Raw genomic sequence first — 12,693 nt, 5'->3', positions numbered from 1 at the left:
GAGCAGGAAAATACTCCAGGCTTGATTAGAGTTCGACCTGTCTCCCAAACTAATCAAAATAAGTCTTGCGCACGATAAGAAGACTAGCACTACCCTTAGGGAGAGACCACATGGGAGGTTTTTCAATTGCAGGTATTGATGACTCCAACGAAGGTGCCGTTCACTCTTCATCAACACTCACCTCTGAATTCCTATCCTTATCACCCTGTAAGCCTGCCAAGAATCATCATACACTGAATCCCCAATAAACCGCCACTTGTACTCCATCCGGGCAACCCCCCAAATTACAACCCTACCACCACCTCCCATTGCCCTACTACCTACAACTTAACCCACCAACGTGCCCCCAACGACCTTCCTCCCCATCACTACCAACACTCTGCCATGGCAACCCCTGCCGTCCTTGCCACCCACGTCTTTGGTGCATGCTAATGCCTGCTACCTACGATAGTGAGTGCCATGGGACTGGCACTCGTCTAGGAGGGGGGTAATCTTAACCCCAACACGAAGAAAGCAAAAGGAAATAAAAAAGATGTAGGGAAAAGGCAGAAAAAAGGTAGCTTGACTGAAGAAATAAGAGGAGAAAAGGCCAAAAGCATAAGGGCAACCTTAAAAGTCCAAGGCAACTGCAAAAAAGGGAAAGATGTATTTTAAAATACAAAGGCGCACCCTGAAATCTTGTAAAAAAGTGCTAGGTGGTGGAAAATCCGGAAAGCTAAAATTGAAGACAAAGACAAAGGCCAAAGCAAAGAGAAACGGAAGACAAAGGCGCACAAGGAAAAGCACAAGTCAAAACCCTTGTAAAAGAGTGCAAGCGCATCATGGTTTAATTCAAGGAGCGCAGGCGGGCTCTCACCCGTGCAATTTGTAAACATAGACGGGAGGTGGAAAGGCAGCTAGGAAGATAGGAGGACAATGAGAAAAAGGGCCTAGAAGGCTACGTCCGGCCATGTAAAAAAGGGGAAAAGGGGATGACCGCCCAAAGGGGATTTAGGGTTTTGTATATAAAGTTGAAAAGTGAATGAGAAGCTCATTCTTGTGTGTGGCAAAAAGTGGCTCTCCTCTTCTTCTTCTTCTTCTTCTTCTTCTTCTTCTTCTTCTTGCTTGCTTGAGCTTGTGCTTGAGGGAGGGAGTGTGAGAGTGTGAGGGAGTGAGTGTGTGAAGGTGAGGGACCGTGAGGTGGAGAAGCTCTCCATCTTCTCCTCTCTTCTTCTCTTCTCTCCTCTTCTCTTGTCTTGCTCGCAGCTATGGAGCTTGGAGCGTGGAGCTTGAGGATGGAGCTTGCTTGAAGCTTGCACTCGGATCGTGGAGCTACCGGAGTGCGTGGGAGAGGAGGTAACTCGAACAGCATGGAGGTAAGCTCACTACACCCATAGATATGGATGGTGCATTGGCTATGTGAGAGATAGCCATTAGTGCTCAGCTTGTAACGCTTGAAACAATAAGCGGTCAGTGGGTCTTCGCAGTTGAGTGAAAGCTCCCACAAGAGCCCTACATGCAGGACTGCAAATGCCACCCCAATCTGCATAGGTTAGGCTGAGCCTAGACGAGCAACGAAAGTACCTACTGCTGGCCAGCCTAACCCCCCAGGAAGCAGATGCCCTAGGATTTGAAGAGAGAGCGCCACAGGGAAACCGGCAGGGGAAGGAAGCCGAACTCAAAGTCGACATGAATAGATTCACAGAAGATGTGATCCCACAACCCCCCTCATCGCACATTTAGGAACAACAACCACTTGACCCGCCCCTGGACAGACAAGCCACGCTCAAGGAGAGATGGAAAAAATTGGTGGAAGAAGCCACGAAAAGGCTGCAAGCCAAGCCAGTCGTACGGCCATCCGCATCCCTCCCACCATGCCCCGATGACCTCCCAACGCAATTCCACGTGGAGCTGGTGGTCTGGGAACGGTAGGATATCGAAAATGACCCTTTCTCTTTCAGCTTCCTTATGCCTAACAGCCTGAGAAGGGTCTTGCCCCTATCAAAGTAATGGAGGAGGTGATCATGGCTGCAGCCGACTGGGCCAAAAATGGCTGGATGACAGGGCAAAGACCCCCACTCTGTGGGGCACAGAGGAAGAAAAATTTTGGCAAGACAAAGTGTACAAAGTGCCACACACCGTAAGGGGCTACAACTGCCAACCCCTCTAGAGAAGACGAATATGCAATACTAACATGCTCGCCTGGATGGCATTTTGCAACACCCTACCCTACGAGAGGAACGACCTGTTAACCCCAACACGAAGAAAGCAAAAGGAAGTGGAAAAGATGCAGGGCAAAGGAGGAAAAAAGGTAGCCCAACTGAAGAAAGAAAAGGAGAAAAGGGCAACCTTAAAAGTCCAAGGCAAATACAAAAGGGGAAAGGCACATTTTTAAATAAAAAGGCGCACCTAAAATCTTGTAAAAGAGCGCCGGGCTCTCACCCGTGCAATTTGTAAATGTAGATGGGCGGTAAAAAGGAAGCTAGAAAGATAGAAGGACAATGGGAAAAAGGGCCTAGGCTATGGCCGGCCATGTAAAAAGGGGAAAAGGGAATGACCGCCCAAAAGGGGATTTAGGGTTTTGTATATAAAGTTGAAAAGTAAATGAGAAGCTCATTCTTTGGTTTGTGGCAAAGGAAGTCTTCTTCTTCCTCTCTTCTTCTCTCCTTCTTGCTTGTGTGTGCTCTTGAGAGAGGGAGTGTGAGAGTGTGAGGGAGTGAGTGTGTGTGAGAGAATGAGGGATCAAGAGGGTGAAGCTCTTCACCATCTCCTCTCCCCTTCTTCTCCTCCTTCCTCTTCTCTTCTCTTGCGCACGCGGCTATGGAGGATGGAGCTTGGAGATGGAGGAGGCTTGAGGATGCTTGAGCTAGCATCTAGGACCGTGGAGCTGCCAGAGTGCAAGAGAGAGGAGGGCACTCGATCGAGCATCAAGGTAAGCTCACTACACTCGTAGGATCGACGGCGCGTCGGCTAGGTGAGAGATAGCCATTGGAGCTCGCTTGAAACGCTTGAAAGAATAAGCGGTCCGAGGGTCTCGGCGGTTGAGTGAAAGCTCCCACATTTTGGTTCTGTTGTCGGGACCAACGGATTCAAGCTTGAGCACCTGCGCGCCTCATATCGAGCATCGAAGTAGGGTATTCATCCCCGAAACGGAGCTTGAGATAGGTAGGAGGTTGGGTGTTTTCGATCTTCAGAACATGTAAGTATTTTGGTATATTCTGGTTGTTGATGATTGGAAAACATGGAGAAACTAGTTCAGTGTTTTGCTTTCGATTTATGTTGTGTTTAGGGTAGATTAATAGTAGGAAACCACACACGAAGAGGCAAAAGGGTTGCTACTGTGAAATAGGGAGAAAATCGTAGAAAACAGGGGGAAAATAGAGTAAATGCGAAGGTGACTGCGTAGGAAATGCCAGGAAAGGGATTTGTAGTGTTCAGGGAAGAACCAGCAGGGTATAAATTCTGGGAGGGCAAGAGAACCCCCATTTCCAACCAACGGAGAGTGAGAGAGAGAGAGCAAGAGAGAGAGCGAATTTGGCAACCATCCAACCGACCAGGGCACGGAGGACATTGCATTCGACGATCCCCAGGTAACCGATCTCCCCCTCACCACTCCAACTCCATTGCTGGTGAATTTCGTGGTCAATAGTAATAGACATTTGGAGATATTTGGGCGAATCCGTGTGCGCAAGCCCATCGGACCGGCGGACTCGGACGTCCGACCCAGTGTCCGATTCCTAGAATCGGATGCACCAACCTATCCGACTCGGACACTCGGACACTCAAACACCCGATCGACCAACCTGTCCGACTACTAGAAATTGGACCAACCCGTCCGACTCGGACGCTTTGACTCGGACCCACTGTGTCCAATCGGACGAATTAATACACGTCACCAATCGGACCACCTGCCCGGTCCGATTCCCAGAATTGGACCTGCCCACAATCAGACCACTAGGATCGGACACTCGGACCAGTCTGCCCGATTCTAGAAATTAGACCACCCTATCCGATCGGACCCTTCTGACAAATCGGACCACCCGAAATTGGACCAGCCCAAAATCGGACCCCCTTGTCCGATTCATCGAACACTTGCTTGTCCGATTTTTGAGAATCGGACACTCGGACCTTAAGACTGCCACTCAGCCCTGATACACCTGGTCCCGATTTAAATCGGACCACTGGTAAATCGGACGACCGATTCCCAGAGTCAAACCAAAACAAAACCTGACCCATCCAGGGACACACTGGGGCACTCCCCAGCGATCCACCCCCGCGAGAACAACAGGAAGCAGCACAAGACCCTAGAACCCGTTAGAATGGCCAGGACTGGAGTAGCAAGCCTATCATGCCCGAAACGAGCGAGAGTGAGTGAGACATCGGGGAATCGATCGCAGCACTCATGTTGAATTTCCGCACTTGAAGTACACTTAGGAAAGCTGAAAGCCTGATTGAGCACAAGTGCACGAGGAACAACACGTACTCACGAGTGACCATAAGTTGAGCACTGCATTCAAAAATTAAAGGAACTCACTCAGATAAATCGCCCAAAAAAATCCACCACTAGGAGAAGACCCAAGGTATAGGCAAACGCGCGAAGCGCAGGGTAGGATCAAGCAAGGAGCGTCAACGACAAGGATCTAACTCACGACCGGGCGCAAGAATTCAACCATGACAAAGGGAGGCTCAGACCATCGGTTTACAGGGGAGCTCGATGTGAGCGCATTCCCAGACGCTATACAGCAGATGGTGAGCAGTTACGATACGCATGCCCGGTACGAGCACCGTGGCAGGATGGCAGATGCAATCATTGCGGGCCTAGAGGAGGAGAGAAGGCTAGCCCGCAAGGCATTGCAGGGCATAGCCGAGTATAATAGGGACCAACAAGCCAGGAGCCTAAGGCAAAGCATGGAGCTGCATGAGGTGCAACGAGTGCTGAACTTGGCTGGACAGACCAGGAAAGAGCACTAGAGGAAGACCTGATGCTGGGCGAGCTCCTCATGAAACGGCTGCTCGATAACATCGCGGTAGAACAGAGTGCCACTGCGTTAGCAACATCTCTACTTGCAGGGCTGGGGGCAAACCAGGGCTCAAAGAGCCAAGCCAAAATACCTATTGTCGCCAAGCAACTCGACAAGTACCAGCCACCTGACGACCCGTACAACTTCGTCGAGCAGTTTGAGCAAGTCTGCGAGGCCAATGGCCTCAACGACCAGGCTCAACGTTAGCAAGCATTCGGACTTTGCTTAAGCGATAAGGGTAGGACGTGGTATACAAGCCTAGATCCCATAGAACGAGCCAACTTCAATAACCTCAAGGACCTTTTTGTCAAGAGGTTTGCCGAACCCGGATACTCTAACAACCTGCTAGTACGCCTGATGAACGTCAAGCAGAAGGAGAAGGAGGGCATCCGCGACTATGTGACCCACGTGAGAAGCCTCCTTAAAAGAATCCCCTTAGGCGAGAGACCGACTGACAGGGCAGTATCGACCGTATTCATCAGCGGGATTCGAGATGAGGAATTGTACAAGGCACTGGCAGGCAACTCAAGCTTGCAACAAGACGTGGTGGCTAGGGTTTTTGAGGAAGCCATCAGGGTCGATGACCAGCTGAAAGAGTGGAGCTCCAGGAGCTCAAACCTAGAAGAAACCAACCCACGAAGTTTAGAGCGAATGTCAACCTCTAGCAAGCGATCAAACCCATCATCCCAAGATAAGGGAAAGACCACCGAGACGGACCACGGCTTGGCTGAGGTTAAGACAGAATTGGCCAAAATACAAGACATGTTGAGGCGACCGATGCGTCCGCACGTCTAGTGCGTGTACTGTGGAGGAAACCACCTACCAGCAGAGTGTCAAGACCCTAGGTCAAGACCTTGCGCTAACTGCGGTAGGTTTGGCCACGATGCCGCACACTGTAGACTACCACGAAGACTACCATACGCGCAACCCTACGGCCAGCCTTATCCGGCTAACAGGCCACAGCCATTCTTCGGACGGGGAGCCAGCTAGCCCTAAATGCTTCTAACGATATGAAACCAGCTGTCCCTAGGCTGGACATAAATCCCACTAGCATTCCGAGGCCGCCTGGTCCCTATGTGACCCACCCACCGAGCGACGCTCTCGTACACTACGTAGAGGAGCCCAGTGACGAAGAAACCTACCTATACCCTTACGTCTCGCATGACGACGAGGGCAATGCGGTCCTCATGGATTACCGACATGTGCCGGTGATGGCATTAGGGCGCGGACGGGGTAGAGGCCTAGGAGGGCAGCCACAAGATCCGGTCACCTGTTGGACTTGTGGACATCCCGGTCATGTCTCATTGCGGTGCCCCGAAAGAGAGTAGCAAAATAGGGACAAAGCTGACCAAAGGTGCGCAGAGTGCGGAATCACCCATCTTTTCATAGACTACCCAAAACGGAAGTCGCCCTCCAGTTCAGCTAATTTGCCATCCGTCCCATTAGGGATGTTCGGTGTTGAAAACCCCGATGGGGAGGCCACACCTATTCCCTTGCGAGTTATGACCCGAGCACAAACGAAGCAGGCCGGCATCTCTCTGCCAGGACCTACCAATCTTGACGCAACCTCAGTAGGAAAGAAAAGCCATAGGCGGAAGAAGAAGAGACCGGAGGCTAAGGTCGCACTAAAAACCGACAGTATTACGACCTTACCTTATGGGAAGAAAGTCTCAGACGCGGAGGCAGAGACTTCAGCCCCTAAAACAGCCCAAAGGGGAAGCGCTAAGGTAGGGGAATACCCACACCCCAAGCGGCAATTAGAGACCATAGAGAAGGTGAAGGAATGGGTGAGGGAGGCTCAATAGCACCTCAAGGATATTGAACCCATCACGGAGGACGAGATCGATGATCTCTCCATCATAAGCACGCCAATATCACCACCTAATACGACCGAGGCTACTATGCCACAAGCAGTGCCATTGAGGCCAAGCCTAGACGCAACAGAGCCGCAGATTACCCGCGGCCATTGGCTCGGATAATCTAGACTAAAGGAAGGACGAGTGTTTAGCAATCTCCTGACCACGCTAGTGACCACCCCGGTGACGTTTGGCCTAGGAGATCTGCTTAAGCATCACCCTACCCTATGGCAAGACCTCAAGCAGTGGGTCAAGGGACCTCAAGAGCTGGCCCCGGTAGATCCTCAAGACCAGGATGCGGAAACACAATTGCCGAGTCTGATGCTACACTCCGGGCCTAAATCCTTGCACGTCAACGCCTTCTAGGAGGGCTTGGAGATGCACACTGTCCTGCCGGTCCTAGCCCTGGGAGACGCAACGAGGAAGGGAATTGTAGACACAGGAGCTGGGGTTAGTGTGCTTAGCCACGTAGTGCTGCAAACATGGGGAGACCCGCCTGTCAAAGCTGCGCGGTTTAATGTCACGCTAGCAAACGGTATGCGAGTGAAGCCATTCGGGGCCTTGAAAAATTGGCCAATAAAGATTGCAGGAGTCCAGTTCTCTGTCGACTTTTCCTAAGTTTCATTATTTTTCCTTATTTATTATCAATAAAAATGGAAGAAAATTAGTATTATTTTAGAGCTATGGCTCTTGAGTCCTTAAACTACAACCATGTAGATTTTATTGGTGTTTTATTTCATGCTTTTCCGATTTTAAGCCCAAAAATCCCATTTTTACTCTAAAAACCATGCTTTTGGATTTTTTCCATTTATTTTCCACACTTTAAGTGTATATTTTCTAATTTTTTAAATTATGAAAGACTAAAACCAACAACAAACAACATGTCCATCAATTTTCAGTCCATATGAACATTGCTAACTTCATCAAATGAGAAAAAAGAGCCATTTTCTTTTTAAAAATGTCATTACTGTCTATTTTTCATTATTTCGAGTTTCAAAACTTGTTGCGGGTTTGCAAACCAGGCCCGTTTGATGCTCATAGCCCGCCTCCACACTGCAATCTTTAGCACACCTTTGATTGGGAAGCAATCCGGTACCATGCTGGACGAGCATTCATCGACCGAGCTTCATTCTTCTTCACACGGTTGGAAGTTTGGGTATATTGAGATTTGGCTGGAGGGAAGACTTAGGATTTGAATTTGTATTTGATGGTAAAGTAGGAGGTCGAGTCCAAGGTTTACGAAAAGAAAAAGGAGCAAAGTGATTTTGATTGAATCTTCAAAAGTTAGAATTGAATTACTTTGTACCAAAGTTACCATTATCCAAAAATTATTGCAGTCGCTTTTCTCGTCCACAAATTTTATCATTTGCATCATGCGCTAAAGAAATTGCATCCTCCAAAGTCCTTGCCTTGAACATATTCACTTCTGCATAGAAGTGACCAAGCAAACCAGACATGTACTTGTGCTTGTGGGTTGCCTCACGAACATCTTCAAGCATTCAAAATTGAAGTAAGACACTCCAAAAATGCTCAATGTATTGCGGAATGGATTCACAATCCCTTTGTTGCAAGAGATCCCATTGTTTGATGGCTTTCTCATGGAATTGAGGTGGAAGGAAATTCTGCAAAAAATTCTTTTGAAAGGCTTCCCAAGTAGAGGGACAATCAACACTCTTGCAAATAATAGTCCACCATAATGATGCTTTGTCTGCTAGATGGTTAGTGATGCATTTAAGTTTATCTTTTTCAGCATATTGCTCTTCATGAAAATAGTAATCAAACTGATTAATGAAAGCAAGAATAATTTTGCCGTCACATTGCCCATTCAAAGTACGGAATTTAAATTTTCTTTTACTTATCTTAGCCTCTTTCTCAAAAGCCCGTGCATCGAGTGTCGCATGAATAGTATGTCGAATGACATCTTCATATTACACTCCGTCTTGATCGACAGTGGATTCTTGAAGTGTAGCTAGTTGTGCTTGCAAGTTTTGACGTTCACTTCGCTCTTCTTGAAGCTGCATCATGATTAGATTCAATTTCTATTCCATAGTCGACTCTAGCAAATCGGCTTCATCCATAAAATCATCCATATTATGATCCGGCATCCTAGATTTGATTGAAGATCTGTCACTCATCTTCTATTCGCATATGAATAAGATCTCCACGAACTTGCTTTGTTTATTAGTATACCTTTGCTTTTACAATCTTGCTTTTCTCGGGTACAGCAATTGAAAACGATCTTATTCCAAGCAAAATAGTCTTCCGCATAGACTGCGCGTGACAACCTACTTGCCGTAAATCTATTTAGCCAGGTTGCAGGTGGGAACAGGGGCTTATTGAAGCTTCAAAACCGGTTTGGGAGTACCACGGTATGAACACCTGCTATGGAAGAGATTGATAGCTAAGCTTTAAGCTTAGATTAAGCTTAATAACTTAAAGCTTTTAAAAAGCTTAAGTAAATTCATTGATTTAGCGCAGGATGGCGGCATGTTTTTTACGGAATCATCATCAACAAGTTCGTGCTAAATTACTAATTTGAAAAGTTTAGAGCTTAAGCTCTCTAAGCTTTACAATTCCCATAACATCAATTACTTTCTCTCTGAGAAAAAACGACTTGACAAAGGGGCTTCTCGACTCTGCCTACTGTGAGAGGTCCTTCATGATCAGAGGGTACAACAGGGGGTTCTTCACACTGTGTTGTCAGTTCGGTCGTGAGATAGCCTATAGAGCCCATTCATTCTAGGAGCTTTGCCTTCGCATGAGTTGGCAAGCGATTGGAAGCTCTTGATCTCAGCTTCACTCTGATATCACTGGTGCGCAAATCGGATGTTGTATGTGTGCGTAGTGAATATTGAAAAGTCCCCAAGAATAAAGAACTCTACAATTCTTCATAATTTCAAGTAAAAAGCAAAAGGAAATTTGCAAGACATGAGACAAAAATACAAATTGGGTGTGATCTCCCCCCATGCCTTGTGTGAACACTTCACAAGGCATGTTTTTATATATTTATTTATCTTCAAGCCCAAAAATAGCTCACTTTACAAATAGCATGCTTTTGCTTTTGCTTTTGTGTATGCCTTTTTCCAATTATAGAGTAAGGCATTTGGGCATCCACGGGCTATGCCCAAATACAAATATCAAATAATGAAATATTTAATTGAGCACCTGTGTGCATACAAGATAATAAATTTTTTGTCAAGTGCTTTAATAAATAAGCGTGCTTAAATAAATATTGGTGCCATGCCTTTAGTGATAAGGTACACACCCATCAAAAATAGTAATTCTTCTAGGCATTTGGATTCATGCCATCACCTGATGCTACCCAACACCATCGCCGCCTGCTCTACACATCAACTGAAGCATTCACATTTGTTAGAAAATAATTAAATAAAATCCAACAAAAGTGAATACCTAGCAATCTTTAGCTACAAAATAATTAAATTGGTTGAAACTCTGTCCCGACCTTAATTTAATTCAAGTGTGCACTCTAAACTCGTAAACGTCCATTAATTTAATCTGTATTTTATGGAATCACCTGCTATGGAATCACCCATGTGCACATTAAATTAATCTGACACCCAAAAAGGACAGGCATCCCCATCAACTTCTCGCACAAGGAATCCACCTTGTGTACGAACCCTGGTAAATAAATATAATCACAGAATCCACCGTGGAATATTCCTCCTGGCATCACATTGAGATAGGGTCTTCTAGCTCGGTGGCTCCAATTGAGATGGCTTGCTTCCTACTCCTAGATATCCAGATCAATCATGTCCCTTTGGCTCCACCCATTAAAGACACCTCTACTCTTTGGCTTTGGATAGATACCTTCATGAAGACTGATAATTATGACTATCATTCTTTTCAGACCCTTCTACCCCAACCTTCTGGTCTAGCCCTTGCCCATCATTGGTCTCCCACACCTACTCTTTTGAATCAACCAATGCTTCCAACACCAAATTTGGCAATTTTTACTCCAGTTCTAGCTTCAAGTCCTCCACTTCATTCTCCTTTGACTCTACCTCTTCCTACTATGGTTGCTCTCTCAAGATAAGCTGGCATTGAATGATTTTGGCGATCTCGATGATGTTTGAAGATTATGAGTGTGCTCCATGTGTTGGATGTTGGGTAGACTAGGTGGACTAGTCATTGGAAAGTCACATATTATTGGATGTATTAGCTCAAATTCGATGGCATCCTTGTTGAGACTGACCATTGTAACTATAATGAATGTAATTAGATTCCATTATGAAAACAATTATCAATATTCTGTCTTTGAGAAATTATTGTTCTTTTGCTCCTTCTTTTAAATTTCCTATTTTGGTTTTGTACACATAACGATTAAAACATAGTATGTCAAATCACAACTATATTGGGTATGAATGTTGAATTTTGTGGCACTTTGGTGAAATGTTTGCACCTATTTACAAACACCTCAAACTCCCTACGAGGAAGAACTTCCTACTCTATAATTTGACATCAATGTAGGGATTGATCATCCAACAACCGTGAGGTTCCATTTTCATGTTGCACTTCTTTCAACCTTTTGTATGGAACTCATTTGATGATATGAATGGGAGCAAGTTCAATCCATGTAGAAGCTTCTTCTTATCCACCACACCTCTTACACTAGTTGGAGTTGGGTCAAAGCCTACAAATTTGAGTGAAGCTTCCATAGCCCCAAACCTTGTATTGAATGAGCATCAAGCTTCTTACTCTACAACATGCACTATAATGAGGAGGAAAATAGGTAAGAGTGAACCTATATCATGTTCTCTTGTTTCCTTTGTTTGCTTTCTTACTTTCAAGAGATTGCGAGTGAAAGGCATGCATGAGTGGCAAGAGATGGAAGTAGAGAGAGTTGTGTGAGAGGTGAAATGTGAACCACGTATGTTTGGAGCTTTTGAATCAATAACAATACACTGCCAATGTCTCATAATTGAGGCTTGTTGCCCACAACGAGTTCTTTTGCACAACACAAGCAATTTATATATAAACATGCTCATGGAGGAGAAAATGTGATGGCTATAATGGTGATAACTCCCTTGCAATATATGAGCCAATGGACAGAGAAATCCCCTTCGTTGTACTAAAAAAGTGTTTAATCTTAGAATAATTGGCTAAACTTCATAGGTTTTCACTTAGTTTACCTATCACTAACTAAGAGTAGTTACACAATAAAAGAGACTTCGCTTGCCAAAATACATTGATTTGGACTTGATGATAAAAGTATCAAAATTTGTGGATCAAAGCACTAAAAAAAAGTGTGCATATGCTAATGGGGTCATAGCCTATTGGTTTGAGTGTGGACTGAGTATTATGGGTGCATGAAACTTTGGGGTTTGCTTCTCGATGGCACAAATTGTTATGTATTTTTAAAAAAATATGCATCCATTTGAAAAAGTTATTTGTCTTACATGCCAAAGGGTACAAAGGTTGAAAGTAACTCCCCCTTGGAATGAGTTTCAAGAAGAGTAGTTTCGTGTGTATGTAAATCTTTACTTGCCTAGGTTGACCTTGACGCCATGATGAAGGTGTGGATGATGTTGGGGGTAAAGGCGCATGTACCTAGCCGCCTATGTATTACTACATTGACAGTACCCACACCTACACACTGCAAGTGACGGGCACCCATCACTGTCACTTCATTCTTTATTCTTTTAGTGATATTTGAATAAAGGGAAGGCTAGCCACACATTGTGTATGTTGGAGTTCCCACATCTTGAGTGTTGGAAAAGAGGGAGAGAGACAGAGTGGAGCTGAAGATGAGCCTCGGCTCATTGCTGTTCTTCTTGCATTATTCTTCCATCATACTAATTAAAAGAGACTTACACACA

Source organism: Lygodium microphyllum, chromosome 14, assembly GCF_053477565.2.
Source record: "Lygodium microphyllum isolate KBCC chromosome 14, Lygodium_microphyllum_v1.1.10, whole genome shotgun sequence".
NCBI lineage: Eukaryota > Viridiplantae > Streptophyta > Polypodiopsida > Schizaeales > Lygodiaceae > Lygodium > Lygodium microphyllum.
Note: the sequence above shows the minus strand (reverse complement) of the source record.